Here is a 14,766-nt window from a genome sequence, read left to right on the forward strand (position 1 = left end):
AGGTTGTTAGATGGGAAGTAGAGGAGAAGGAGGCATGAAGGAGGCGGGTACTTAAGGTGTTTGGGGAAGGGGGTAAAAATAGCGACCCAGATTTCATATAATAGGTCGACTTCTGGGCTTTGGGAGGTGTAACAGTGAGAGAAATGGGGCTTGGAGAAGAGTAACAAAAGAAGAATGAGGAGGAGGAGGAGGAGGAGGAGGAGGAGGAGGAGGAGGAGGAGGAGGAGGAGAAGGGGAAGGGGAAGAGGAGGAAGAGGAGGAAGGAGGAGAAAGAAGAGGAAGAAGAAGAAGAGGAGGAAGGAGGAGGAAGGAGGAGGAAGGAGGAGGAAGGAGGAGGAAGGAGGAGGAAGGAGGAGGAAGGAGGAGGAAGGAGGAGGAAGGAGGAGGAAGGAGGAGGAAGAAAAGGAAGAGGGAGGAGGAGGAGGAAGAAGAGGAAGGAGGAGGAAGAAGAGGAAGGAGGAGGAAGAAGAGGGAGGAGGAGGAAGAAGAAGAGGAAGGAGGAGGAAGAAGAGGAAGAAGGAGGAGGAGGAGGAGGAGGCGGCGGCATGAAGAGTTGGGAACACCTGCTGCAATGACCTACCACACTACCACACTCTGGTGAGAAATAGCTACAGGGGAGGAAGTAGAGCTGGTGGGGTCCAAGGTGATGGATGACTGGCTCGAACGTTCTTTCCACTGCTTGGCTGATCCATTGCTTTGTCTCTCTGATCTTGATCTGGGCTGTACTCATTCAATGTTGGTAGTTTACTAACCCTGGTTCCAGCTCCCATTGTGTATAGACTGTTCCCTACACTGTGGCTAGCTGAGGAAAAAACGCTCTCCCTGCCGCAGGTGCTGTACTTTTCACACGGACTGCTGTGCTCAAACTGACTAGAGTTTGTGCTTAGCTTCCACAGCATCTCCGTCCCCCGCTGGGATGCTGATGGCGCCGCTGCTGGGATGCTAATGACGCCTGCGGTGTGTTAATCCCACCGGGTGAGAATAAAACAATGACCAGACCACAATTTTTGAGCCAAATCTAGAGCAAGCTTTATTAAATGCTGGCCAGAACAATGGACACTGGCTGGGTCCATCCCCAGAGCATGGTATCAAGTTATTTTAGTCAGATAGTTATAAAGGCAAACCCCACAAGGCTACATACTTTCTCCATTTGTCCAATCAGAGGCATACATCGTGAAATACTTCCTGCATATGTACCTACCACCTACCTCTACCTACATGTGATTAAGCACATCCTATGTAGTTGAGGCATCCAAGCACGTTTACAGAAGCAAAGTGCTTGGGCTTGTTATCTTACAGAAACAACGGCCCCAAGAATCCCAGGGAGCTATCTGTCCTTAAGCAAGCAAGGCTCACGGGTTAGCGGCATTTTGTTTTATAGCTCTCTTAAGCACAGTAATTTAAACTTAGAACATTACTTTAGCCATTACAGAAGTCTCTGGCAGTCCCTTCTATGAAATCTCTGCTAGTAGAACTGTTAGCATTCTGTGTAAACTCCACCCCCACAGTTACCTGGCAACAGCCAGGTATGCTCCTCCCCACAGTTACCTGGCAACAGCCAAGTAGACCTGGCCCACTATAAAAGGGGCTGCTTGCCCCTTCTCTCTCTCTCTCTCTCTCTCTCTCTCTCTCTCTCTCTCTCTCTCTCTCGATCTCTCTCGATTTCTTGCACTCTTGCTCTTGCTGTCTTGATGTCTTGATCTTTTGGTTCCCTTCCCCCTTGTCCCCGCCCCCCCCCACCTCCACGTGCTCATGGCTGTCCTCTACTTCTTTACTCTCTACCTCTGCCTCTCTCTGACTGTTACCCTCTTAACTCCCCTCCTCATGCCCTGAATAAACTCTATTCTATACTATACCCTGTGGCTGGTCCTTCAGGGGGAAGGGATGCATGGGCCCACTGAAACATCCCCTTCTCCTGGACTTCACCACACACTTCCATAGAACAGGTCCTATATCTCTTTATCTTTTTATAAACACATCAATAACTCCTGTAAATTTCCTGGTCGGAGTCTTTTAGCCAGTTCGGTTGTGATTGCTGAAGTAAGACCAGTCTGATGGTGGAGAAAGTTTTTGAGTCTGATGGTAGAGGGTTTTTGGAGACTGGAAAAGTAGTTGGTGGCGTGGTAAAATATTCCAGTTCCCTTTGTTTACCAGACTATAATCAGTCACGTGTTCTGATATGGTGTCTAGTCTCTGTACCCTCAGCTGACCCGGAACTCACTACGTAGTTCAGGCTTGCCTTAAACTTTTGGGTCATCTTCTACTCTCTGCATCCCATGTGTGCCATTGGCTTTTACATATATAATTTCATTTCATTCTTAGCTCTTTGAGGTTAATATTATTTCTCCTGTTTTACAAAGGAAGAATTGGTCTGTAGGTAGGTTAGACACTTTACTTAAAATTCCTTTGCTACGTACACATAGAGCTATTTGTACGTATATTGGGCTTTGAATGTGGGATATTTGGTCTCCAATCAGTGGTTCTGGGTGGGACTCTTTAGGAGGTGGAACCTCTCTGAAGAATGTGGGTCCCTGGGGGGAGGGGATGGCATGTGGGTCCCAGGGAGGTTGGCGTTTCATAGCCAGGCTCCATTCCCTGTCCATCTCTATGCTATCTAAGCATAGCCACTTAGCCACATACCAAACCAAGTTTTAATTTTAATTTTGAAATGAGATCTCACGCAGTTACGCAGGCTGGCCTTTGAACTTTCTATGTAAGCCGCAGATTTGCGATCATCTTGGCTCAGCCCCTGAGCAGCTGAGGTTGGCAGCACGTGACACTGCATTGGCTGCGAACATCCTTCTTTAGCCTCCAGCCTGATAGAGCTTCACTCAACCAGTATCACACGCACAATGTACTCTGGGTCAGACTCCTTAATATGAGCCCTCTCTGAGCCTTTGAGCCCTTTCTCAGTTATCTGCCACAGCACTATCTGTCACTTCTGCTTTTAGTGAGACACACAGTGACCAGTGGAAGACTAGAAGGCCTATGCTTGAGGGACCATGTGTGTCTTGAGGTAGAAGAAATGCTGCCTGGTAGCAGGAAGGAGCAGATCCTTTGAGGCCTCAAATCAGCTTGAGGAGAAGCTGGCTATTCACAATGTTTGAATGTATCTTGGGGCTTAAAGTCTCATTCCTCCCAACCTGACCCTGCGTCTACCAGATGGCTGGTTGCTGGGAAGCCAACCTTCTCTGTTCTTAGGACGAAAGTTTGAATTCGGTCTTCAGCTTTTCCCACACCCTGGCTAGAGAAGCTGACTGTTTGTTTGACTTTCATATATAACAATGCTCCTAAGTGTCCATCTACCCACAGTGACCAGGACCAGGTTCTCCTTAACAGCTGGTCAGTTGGTAACTTAGCCCCCAAAGCACAATTTAGAGGCTGCTTTCTTGAACGGTCTCTGCCTGTACAGTTCCTGATGAGGTTGTTAAGGAAACAGAGTCTGAGATACAGATTTGGATGCAGCCAGTGGTGTCTTTTCCCAGATCAGCACTGACAGAAACAAAGAAAGCAGATTTGGGGAGAGAAGGAGAGAGACGGGTTGCAATCGCATACAACAAATATTGTAAAGGTCTGGGAGCTGAGACGTTTGTGAACAATGGTGCCAAATTGAGGCAAGAAGGTGGAGCCTTATCTCCTACGTTAACCAGTTGTTGATTTTGAGCCGTCCTTGGCAAATGGGCACAATAGCTAGCAGAGAATCTATGGCAACTCGTCGACTATTAGGACTCCCAGCAACCAAAGGATTCTGTGCTTCTGTTATGAGACGTGGTGGTTCTGGAGCATGCGCCACAGAGCACTCTGCGGTTCTGTTATTCAAGGACTGTTAGACTGGAGACCAAGATGATATAAAAGAATCTAAGGGAAAACCATCACAGCAAGTGAATTTGGCAAGGCTGATGGATTTAAATCTAAATATCAAACAAATGTAAGAATAAATATGACAGCCGGGTGGTGGTGATGCATGCCTTTAATCCCAGCACTTGGGAGGCAGAGGCAGGTGGATTACTGAGTTCGAGGCCAGCTTGGTCTACAGAGTGAGTTCCAGGATAGCCGGGACTACATAGAGAAACCCTGTCTCGAAAAAAAACAAAAAACAAACAAACAAACAAACAAAAAGAATAAATATGACAGCCCCAAAGTGCCCAAACGCCTTGAATTTCAATATAAGATCTGTGATACTGTGACGCTGAAATCTGCAAATATTACTGAAATAAACCAAGGCTCGCCTTAACACTTAGTGAAATGAAAATTTTAATATTGTAAAGATGTTCGTCATTTTCAGATCTGTACCTTGAACAACGTTATCCTCCCAAATTTCCATCAGAGGTTTTTTTGTTTGTTTGTTTTTTGTTTTTTGTTTTTTTTGTTTTTTTTTCCAACCAAATCAAATTTACATGGAGGTTCAAATGAATGTAGAATTTAGCCAGGCTATCTTAAAGAAGAATCACACAGTTTAAGCAGGCAAGGTGGTTGTTCAGCAGGTGAGTGCACTTGCCACTGATATTGTTCAGTGTGTACCTGGCTCAGGACAGGCCATACTAGACCAAACGGTTCCAAGTGAGGTTTATTTAGGAGATAGGGCAAAGGTGGGGGCAGGGAGATGGGAGAAGAGAAAGAGGTCAGGGAGCTCTGCCTATTTATATGGGCGGTGAATGTAGCCTCTCGCAGGTAAAGGTGGAAGGTAGCCAGGTGGATTCTGAGAAGGTATGGCAGTTGCCATGGCAATGTTGTGGGGGTCGCTTAGATGTGATGTCACTGGGTTCGGTTAAAGAGAGTATGTTCTCTGGGCGTGTAGAGAAGTATAAGTTAAGAGGATGTCTAAGCGGGCCCAGGGCGAGGCATCTCTAACCCCTGAGGGTCCAGTCACACACAGGTATAGTATAGAATAGAGTTTATTCAGGGCATGGGGAGGGAGCCAGAAGAGTCAGAGGAGAGAGAGAGAGAGAGAGAGAGAGAGAGAGAGAGAGAGGAAGAAGAAGAGGAGGAGGAGGAGGAGGAGGAGGAGGAGAAGAAGAAGAAGAAGAAGAAGAAGAAGAAGAAGAAGAAGAAGAAGAAGAAGAAGAAGAAGAAGAAGAAGAAGAAGAAGAAGAAGGCCAAGCATGACCACGACCACGTGGAGAGAGGAGGAAGGGAACAGGGAAGGAGTGAGGGGACAGGGAGAAGCAAGAGGCAAGGGGGGGCAAGCAGCCCCTTTTATAGTGGGCCAGGCCTACCAGGCTGTTGCCAGGTAACTGAGGGGCGGAGCATACCTGCCTGCTGCCAGGTAACTGTGGGGGTGGAGTTTAGACAGTATGCTAACAACCACCAACCCTGATGGCCTGAGTTCAATTTCTGAGAGCCACCTAGTAGAAGGAAAAAACCCACTCTTACAAATTGTCCTTTGACTTCAGCTTGCACTACAGCATTCACATGTGCGCGCGCGCAACACACACACACACACACATAAATGATTAAGAACTACAATAAGCATACTTTTTGTGTTTATCTTGATACTGTTGTGATTACTGGTGCAAATCACTGGAAAACACTAAAATCAATCAAAAAATCCTTATAAGATTCCCCTATTTGTTTTAAAAGTAGCACACCTGTGGACTAGGGAAAGGGCGGTATTTCTATATTTGATGCTCAGTCACTTGGATAGTCACACAGGAAAACAAGGCAGCATAAGCCTAACTCCATCCATATGTAAAACTCAACTTTAGGCTGTCTGTCTACACACGGAAGTCAATACACAGATGTAAAAGTAATTCTTGGGGGGGGGGGCTCTACACCCTTTTGCTCTCAAATAACTGCAGTTACTACACCTGCTGCAGTCCTGAATAAAGACCTGGAGACCTGGTATTTTTATTAAAAACGCTGCAAGCATGAAGAACTGGGCAGATTCTGATCTATTCTACCCTGAGTAGGCCTTCGATCTGGTCCACGAGTCCTCATGGTTGATCAGTACTTTTAACCAATCCAGGGGGATGGAAGATAAGTTTTATATAGCATTGAGGCTGGAGATGCTTGACCAGGCCACCCTGATGTCTGGGCATGGAAATCAGCACTGAATACACAGTGCACAAAAAACACCCTCCAGCACACAGGGCAGCATGTCTCTGTTTCACACATGTAGATAACTGGCTATATGAGAACATTCCTTTTCTCCAATCAGAAACTCTAAAAATGTAAGAACAAGAAGGTTGCATAACTATTTACACAGAGAAACCCTGTCTCCAAAAACAAACAAACAAACAAAAATCACCCAAGAGGCTATAAAGGCGGCTCTGTCAGCAAAGTACTTACCTTCTAGACATAAGGAACTGAGTTCATTCCCCATAACTCGTATAAAAAGAATCTTGATTGGTGCTGCATACTTGCATTCCCAGTGATGGGAAGGTGGAGACAGGGCAGTCCCTAGGCTCAGTGGGCAGCCATCTTGGACTACTTAGTGAGCTCCAGGCCATTGACAGACTATGTCTAAAATATACGTAGAAGGTTGTCTTCTACCCCTCTTCCCTACATGGAGTGGGGTCGTACACAGGCAGACACATGTACTCACATCCAATACATTCATGATCCCATAGAAAGAATCACACAAATGCCACCATTAGTTTTTTTCTGATGTAAACTATGGAGATATTATGCAAGAGTGCATGATTTCGTAATGCAGCACTTGGGAAACTGAAGCAGGAGGTTCCCAAGTTCAAGGCTAGCCTGAGCCACATAGCAAGACCCCATGGAAGCACACTTTCATGAAAAAAGTGTACAAAGACAATAACCGTATCTTAAAGGAGAGTTCTCTCCCCAAAAACTTCCTTCCAAAAAGTTCCTTCTTTCTGAATTATACTACTGCACCCCAAACTTCTGTCTCTGCCTGTTCCTCCGTGAAATGAATTGGCGGGTTATTCTTGGGGGATTTCAGAGGTCCTCATTCAGAGGAAAATGCTGCGTTAGCCATTTTTAGATGTCAACATGTGTCACGAGCACATTTAGAGTTACAGGAACTTTCAGTTGCTAGCATGTGTGTTACAGAAAATTATTAACGGCAGCCAAAACATCAGTGACCATCAGCTCCACGAGAACAATGGTCTTCTTTGTTCTACAGACCACACTGAAGTGGGGCTGGAGAGATGGCTCTGCGTTTGGCAGCACCACCGACTACTCTTCTAGAAGACCTAGGTTCAATTCCCAGCCCCCACATGGCAGTTCACAACTGCCTATAACTATAGTTTCAAGGTATCTGACACCCTCACACAGAAATACATGCAAGCAAAACACCAATGTAAAAATACACAAGTCAAAAAATGGGAAAGAAAAGAAACAAACGAACAAACCAAAGTGAAAAGGAGGCAAAGACTAGCTCCAAGGTAGGGAGTTTGCCGAGCACTGCGGAGGCCTTGGGTGTGACCCTCCGTATGACAAGCAAACAAACCATTCTGGAAGATGAATGGGCCAGGCAGAGGGTTGGAAATGGAACATGGATATTCATAGTAAAAGTAAATTTTAGTTTGGTACATTCTTGTCCGTTGGCTCTAAAATAAGGGTGACTTTATTCCCCGTGTGGAACAACATTTGATGAAATTTCAAATTGTATCGAATTTTAGACTGTTAGTAGGTCCTTGAGAACTTCTAATTTTATTGAAATGAAAACAGTTTGAATTAAAATTAATCTTAGCATTACAATAAAAGAATCTGGGCACACTACATGATTTGAGGATTTATTTTGTATGAGGAACACTTCTAAATATTTTTATAGTCTTAAATCACTAAATTACTTAATCTTCTTGCTAGCACTACAGGCTTAGCATATAGTTCAAGGGTAGAGCTGTGGGTTCCATCCTCAGCACTGCAAATATAATTAAAATCAACATGTATTTAATTTTTCACTTCAACAGAGGATTAGTAACATTCTCAACATTTGGTACAATGATAATTCTCTTCATATCCTGTTTCCTTTCTTAAATGTGGCCATTCGACATCTCAAATGGTGTAAAGAGCTCAGGGCATCAGTCTGTGGAGGACATTCATCTCCAGGAGTGGCACCGGCTCCATGGTGTACCATCATGGAACAGACACCCCCACCCCCAGTCCACACACTCCCAGGTCCTGCGTGTCTGTGTATATGACACTAGGACTTGCAGACTTGAAAGGAAGCCTGAGGGTGCAAACACAGTCCAGCTCTTTGGTTAGTTCTGAGTGCCTACCTCTTCCAAATAAATGTTAAGTGTGTCTTTTCCAGACTTAGGAGGAGGAGGAGGAGGAGGAGGAGGAGGAGGAGGAGGAGGAGGAGGAGGAGAGAGAGAGAGAGAGAGAGAGAGAGAGAGAGAGAGAGAGAGAGAGAGAGAGAGAGAGAGAGAGAACCAAAGCCAGTCTCTTTACCATCCCTGGGGTAAAGTGTGTTATTCAGTTTTAAACTTCCAATATTTTACTTTTATCATGTGATATATACTAACTAGTATGGATTTTATTTTTTACCACACCTTTGAATTCCAGTATGTTTTACATATTGTTGTTGTACATGGCCAACATGACTCTGTTCATCTGGCCTCTTTCAAATGCTCCAGAATTTAAAAAAAAAAAAAAAAAAAAAAAAAAAAGTGAGTTATGTAGGCTAGGTGTACAGTATTTTCCTAGCATGTGCAAGGCCCTATGTTCCATTCCTTGCACAAGTAAGAAAAAGGAACCAAGGTAGGCAGTGGTGGTGCCTTTGATCCCAGCACTTGGAAGGCAGAGGCAGGTGGATTTCTAAGTTTGAAGCCAGCCTGGTCTACAGAATGAGTTCCAGGTCAGCCAAGGCTGTACAGGGAAACTCTGTTTAAAAAAAAAAAGAAAGAAAGAAAGAAAGAAAGAAAGAAAGAAAGAAAGAAAGAAAGGATAAAAGAACCAAGACTATTACTGCTTCCATTTCATATATCTGATGCACCTCAGCAGCCCGTTCAGATAATCCGATCTTGAATTGTAAATGTGTGCATGTGTGTAATAGATATATAGAACAGTGCCTATTTTGCCGGGTTTTGTTTCATCAATATCAAGTCCCCTAAGAGATAGTTAAATGGGAAAAAACAAACAAACAGAAGCCACCTACTAACGGGTTGGTGCCCTCCATGGACTGAACCCAGACAGCATCTTCACTTCCACATGGCCATGTTGGATGAGCTGCGACTCCTCACATAACTGCGGGCAGGAAGAATAGACTCTGTATCTTCACACACATGTGTGAACATGTGCACACACCCAAACCCCTCTTCACACACATATTCAGTTCCCAAGACTCAGGTGTCCCCAGCTTTCGTTGCCTGGTCTGAATAACAGGAGTCAAAGACCTGGGGGCAGTGAACTGTTCACAACTAGTTTTCCCTGTTGCCACCTGAAGGCTAAAGGCCGCTCTGATGTTAGGAGGGAAAGTGTGTCTCAATACTGTCTGGCAGAAAGATTAACCAAATCAGAGCAAGGAAGGGCTTCAAATCTGTGCACCTCAGAAAACTTTCCTTGAGAGAGATAAAGGCAGGCAGGGTGGGGGAGGGAAGATACCAAAGGAGGGGGGAGGGGAGAGGAGGGACAAAGAGGAAGGGAGGAGGTAGAGAGAAGTTGTATTTGAGGAAAGAATGTACCGACACTCCCTTTCCTTGTACTCCATTCTCAAGGCTCTCTGCATGCCTGCACATAGACACAACCCCAGCCAGAGACCTCCACAGTGCACCCTGCAGGGATGCCAGGCAGCGCCTCCTGCTGCAGGACCAGTTGGTTGGCTGACTCAGTGCTGAAAGTGCATTGAAAATTTTCAGTAGATTCTGTAACCACGCTGTCTTTCTCAGATGTCATGTAGGCAATTGCTGGATGCCTCGCAGTGCTTGGAGGGCAATTGCAGTATCCCAAAGTAAAACAAGCATATGCTTACTGTTTTGTGAGCCATGAAAGTTAACCTGAAGGACCTATAAATGTATGCCTGGTGGCTGAAGCAAACTTGGGTGACAACACTCCTAAGAATACAGAGAATTATATTCACCTCTTCTATAAAAGCTATTACGGAAACCCAGACAACTTACACATATAGATAAGCGTCATCAAGATATTGTTATTGAACAGCGTTAGGTTATCTGGCCATTCTGGTAAATTCATGCTTAGAAATAGAACTTAGCTTCAAAGGGGTTATTTCTAGAAGCAAGCAGATAATGGCTCACTGTATGTCTTATAGCCCTCTTGTTGGAGCAGAAACCAGCAAGGACTTGAGAGTTCTAGAACATTCATACTTCTACAGTTATTTATTCTGTAGTCTGTGTGATGGCGTCTGGCTGGCTGGTAAGAGTACCAGAACACTTGGACATCCTTCCTTTCAGTCCCAGGCTTCTTAGCTGTTGGGATATGTGATAATCCTTTTATTAAAAAAATATTTTATTTATATGCATACACTGTAGCTGTCTTCAGATCTCATTACAGATGGTTGTGAGCCACCATGTGGTTGCTGAGAATTGAACTCAGGATCTCTGGAAGAGCAGCCAGTGCTCTTAACCGCTGAGCCACCTCTCTAGTCCCAATAATCTTTAGCTCTGAAAGAGACAGGCCATCACTAAGAGTGTATCATATTGTATAGCTTGAAGCTATCCATTTCAAAAACACAATTTATATAAATTACAATAAAGAGGAAGAGAATGCGGTCCTCAGTAAAACTTGTCATATTCTACTCTCTACTGTGAGAATTTTTACATGCTTGACACTGTAAAATATATATTACAGACTAAAGAACATCACTTTTCATATCCTCAAAAGACCAAATATATTTAGATAGCATTACTGCCCTGTGAAGTAGGAACGTGGGGCTGTCCTGTGGACACTGCAGACAAGCTTCCCCTGTAAAGCTATGTTTAACTTTGTGTGAGCAGAAGCCAGGGCATCATTATTGTTTCAGTTTCCCAAAGCAAGTCAACAGAAGGGCTTTCCTACTGGCTGAAGATCCAGGATCTGTGTGTGTGTGTGTGTGTGTGTGTGTGTGTGTGTGTGTGTGAGAGAGAGAGAGAGAGAGAGAGAGAGAGAGAGAGATGGAGACAGACACACATGGGGGAGAGACACAGACAGACACATACACAGAAAGAGACAGACACACAGAGAGACAGGAGAAACAGAAAAGACAGAGAGAGAGAGAGAGAGAGAGAGAGAGAGAGAGAGAGAGAGAGAGAGGTAATAAGGGGCCAGGCAGAACAATTCAGTCACAAGCAGAGAGAAACTGGATTGAATCAGTTTGGAAAGGAGTTTATGCCAGAACAGATGAGTTGAACCAGCCCAGACAAGTTCAGAAAGAGCTAGAAAGGGTGAGTTTATTCAGCAGTAAGCCTCCAAGACATTCTCTTACATCTGGAAAATAAAAGTTACATTTATACAAACCTGAGGCCTTGCAAGTGCTATTTTGAGCACTAAGATTATTTGTTTGTTGAGCCTGGGGTTTCTCTGTGTACCTGGACTATCCTAGAACTTTCTCTGCAGACAAGGCCTCAAACTCATAAATATGCCTGTCTCTGCCTCTCAAGTGCTGGAATTAAAGGCATATGTCATCATTGCCCAGCTTCTAATATAATTTTTGATACACTCGAATTTATCATAAATTCTATCTTTCTTCTTTATCTCTTCCTGCTACTCTCCCAGTTCTATTTAAGTCTCCTGGTCTCTCTCAGGTGCTGGGTCTCCCTCCTCTAAATTATACCACATACCAAGCAACAGGTTGAAAACCAAAACAGCCACCACCAGCTAATGAGAGATCAGACCAACTCTATCTTGGGTTCAGGCTTTCATCTTAGAGAACCTGACCTAAGGTAGAACTGGAGTTAACCACCAGGCCTGCACCTAGCACTGGTCTCCAAGTCATGCCCTAACAACCACCAATCAAGAGGAAAGCAGAAGTTACAGTTGTACCCAGTGATAGTTACTTATGAAAGTTTATGGTTTAGCTCCCAGAACCAGCCAATCATTTTTAAAGGCAACAGATTCCATAATAGCCCCCACAACCCCCCAATCAGAAGTGTGCTAAGCTGAAAACCCCCTTGCTTGTTTGCTTGCCTCTATAAATGCTTGCTTGCAATGGGCTCAGGCTTCACCCTTCCATCCTGCCAGGTCAGTGATGATGGCATGGCCTGAGCTCAACCTTGAATAAAGACCCTTGTGTACGTTGCATCAGAGTTGGCTCCTTGGTGGTCTACGGGGGCTCACGAAATGGGCACAGCAGTGCCAGCCTGCCATCTAAGGCTCTTCATAATATGAACTTCATTGGTTTCCAGCTGACTTCTGTTCCATTGGCTCCGACTAAACCAGTTTTTCCAGTATCCAATTTACATTTTTACAGGTTGGTGTCTCAGTTCACACCATTTCCCTTTCCCTTCACACCTGCCTACCAAAGTTTTATATATTATTATTATATATAATTTATATATTATTATTATATATAATATATATAATATATATAATATATATTATATTATATTATATATATTATATATATTATTTAGATCTCTCTCCTTTAACCACTTATGAAATGGTTTTGGTTTGGTTTTTTAGGGTTTTTTGTTGTTTTGTTTTGCCGGGGTGTGTGTGTGTGTGTGTGTGTGTGTGTGTGTGTGTGTTTGAATCTAGACCCGGCATGTAGCTCAATGGTAGTGTGTTTGATCCAACCTCCCACCCCCACCCTCACCCCTGCCACACACAAACCACTCTTATCCTTCAAGCTGATGAAGTGAACACATACTCACACTCTCTGTCAATTCAATTTAATATACTTTGCACCTTTATGATGTTAGATTCCAGATCCTCCTTCATTTACATGATGTTTTGAGACAGTTTCTGCCTGTCTCAGTCTCCCCAGTGCTAGGATTAAAGGTGTGCACCATGATGCCTGGCTTCTTCCTTTATATGAAATGTGACCTAGCTTTCCTTCTATACTGTGAACATTCGGAGTAAAGATCTTATTAACTTTCTAGTACCTGCAGGATGCCAGACCTTAGCATAACTGACATCATGTTAGAAACACCATTCTGACACTAAAACCCAGCATGTAGGCCCTCAGTATCTGTCAAAATAAAAACAAAGACTCAGTCGATCAAAGACTTAATCCATAGTTTCAAGAAAGCCCCAGAATGTTTTGCTTTTTGACTTCTGTAGTTCTGTTTCTTGCTGGCTGAAGTGTGACAGCCACCATGTGGCTTTTGTGCATAAAGGAAAAAGGTCTGTAAGACTCCGAGATACAGGATTTGGAGAAGTTCCTCACAGCTGCCAGCCAGCAGTACTCTTTTCTGTTTGAAGAGTACCAATGTGATAGTCTCTGGTAGGCTTACCTTAAAACAACATGGTCACACAGCCTGATTTTATTAACCCTTCCATATATTTTTCATAGCCTTTCCTCCCTTTCTATAAGATTACAAGGGCCCAAAGGGCAAGGGAGATATTTCCCCATCTCCACTGATGTGAGCCTATCTGACTGTGGCAGGGAAGTTGGCTGCTCCCCTGAGTGGAAGAGAAGCCTCTATATGCATTGTGTTGCTTGGCCAACCAGGCCACTGTGCTAATGGCCTTGGCTACTTCCTCCTGAGTCAGGCTGTCCTTGGTGACCTGGGCTGAATAATACATAGGCTGTAAGTTCCACATCCAAAGACTCATTTCAAGGACTGGCATCTGGACCAGTAGGCTTCTGACTCCAGGAAACAAATGCTCTTACAGAGCAAAGAGCACCATTGCAAAGGTTTGCAAAGAACTGACAGCCTCTCTCATTTTCACTTAGTAAAGATCACACCGTAGAGTAAAGAAGTGTCAGCCAAGAATCAACTGTGGGTTAGAAAATATTTCTCAGAATCAGCTGATTTAATTAGTCCTGAGTGTGTATATGTGTATGCATGCACACATACTTACAACCACACATAAGTCTCTAAATATTCTTGATGCAGAAACACATGAAAACCATTCTTATTAGTTTATAGATTCCAAGGCTAATGCAATTAAGTAGGCAAAAACTTCTCATAAGAGAGTTTTATGTGTTTGGGGCATTTGTAGTTGTTGCTGAACAAAATTTCAGTAATTTTTCTCCATCTACTTCATTTAGACAAAGGCTGAGCATCTTTAAAAAAATGATAAAAGATTCATATAAATACTAAGAAACCATAGAAGAAAATAAGCTAATGAGGGCAATCAAATAAAATATACTGATAGGACAGTCAGGTAGACCAGGGAGCACAGTCAGGTAGACCAGGGAGCACAGTCAGGTAGACCAGGGAGCACAGTCAGGTAGAACATGGAGCACAGTCAGGTAGAACATGGAGCACAGATAGGTAAACCAGGGAGCACAATCAGGTAGACCAGGAAGCACAGTCAAGTAGACCAGGGAGCACAGTCAGATAGACCAGGGAGCATAGTCAGGTAGAACATGGAGCACAGTCAGGTAGAACATGGAGCACAGTCAGGTAGAACATGGAGCACAGACAGGTAGACCAGGGAGCACAGTCAGGTAGACCATAGAGCACAGTCAGGTAGGCCAGGGAGCATAGACAGGTAGACCAGGGAGCACAGACAACTGGTAGAACATGGAGCACAGTCAGGTAGAACATGGAGCACAGACAGGTAGACCAGGGAACACAGACAACTGGTAGAACATGGAAAACAAGCAGGTAGACCAGGGAGCATAGTCAGGTAGAACATGGAGCACAATCGGGTAGAACATGGAGCACACACAGGTAGTGTGGGAAGCCATGGCAAGGCCTTACTCTTGGCAAACACTCACCCTTGGCTTTCCTATCTACTGTTCTTCTT

At 44.2% G+C, this 14,766-nt stretch overlaps 1 pseudogene; it reads right to left on the minus strand.

Moving 5' to 3' along the window:
* The window catches only part of LOC117715738 (alpha-2-macroglobulin-like protein 1), a 67,817-nt pseudogene that overhangs the window by 22,433 nt on the left and 30,618 nt on the right, over nucleotides 1–14,766 (minus strand).

Source organism: Arvicanthis niloticus, chromosome 9 (genome assembly GCF_011762505.2).
Source record: "Arvicanthis niloticus isolate mArvNil1 chromosome 9, mArvNil1.pat.X, whole genome shotgun sequence".
Taxonomy (NCBI): domain Eukaryota; kingdom Metazoa; phylum Chordata; class Mammalia; order Rodentia; family Muridae; genus Arvicanthis; species Arvicanthis niloticus.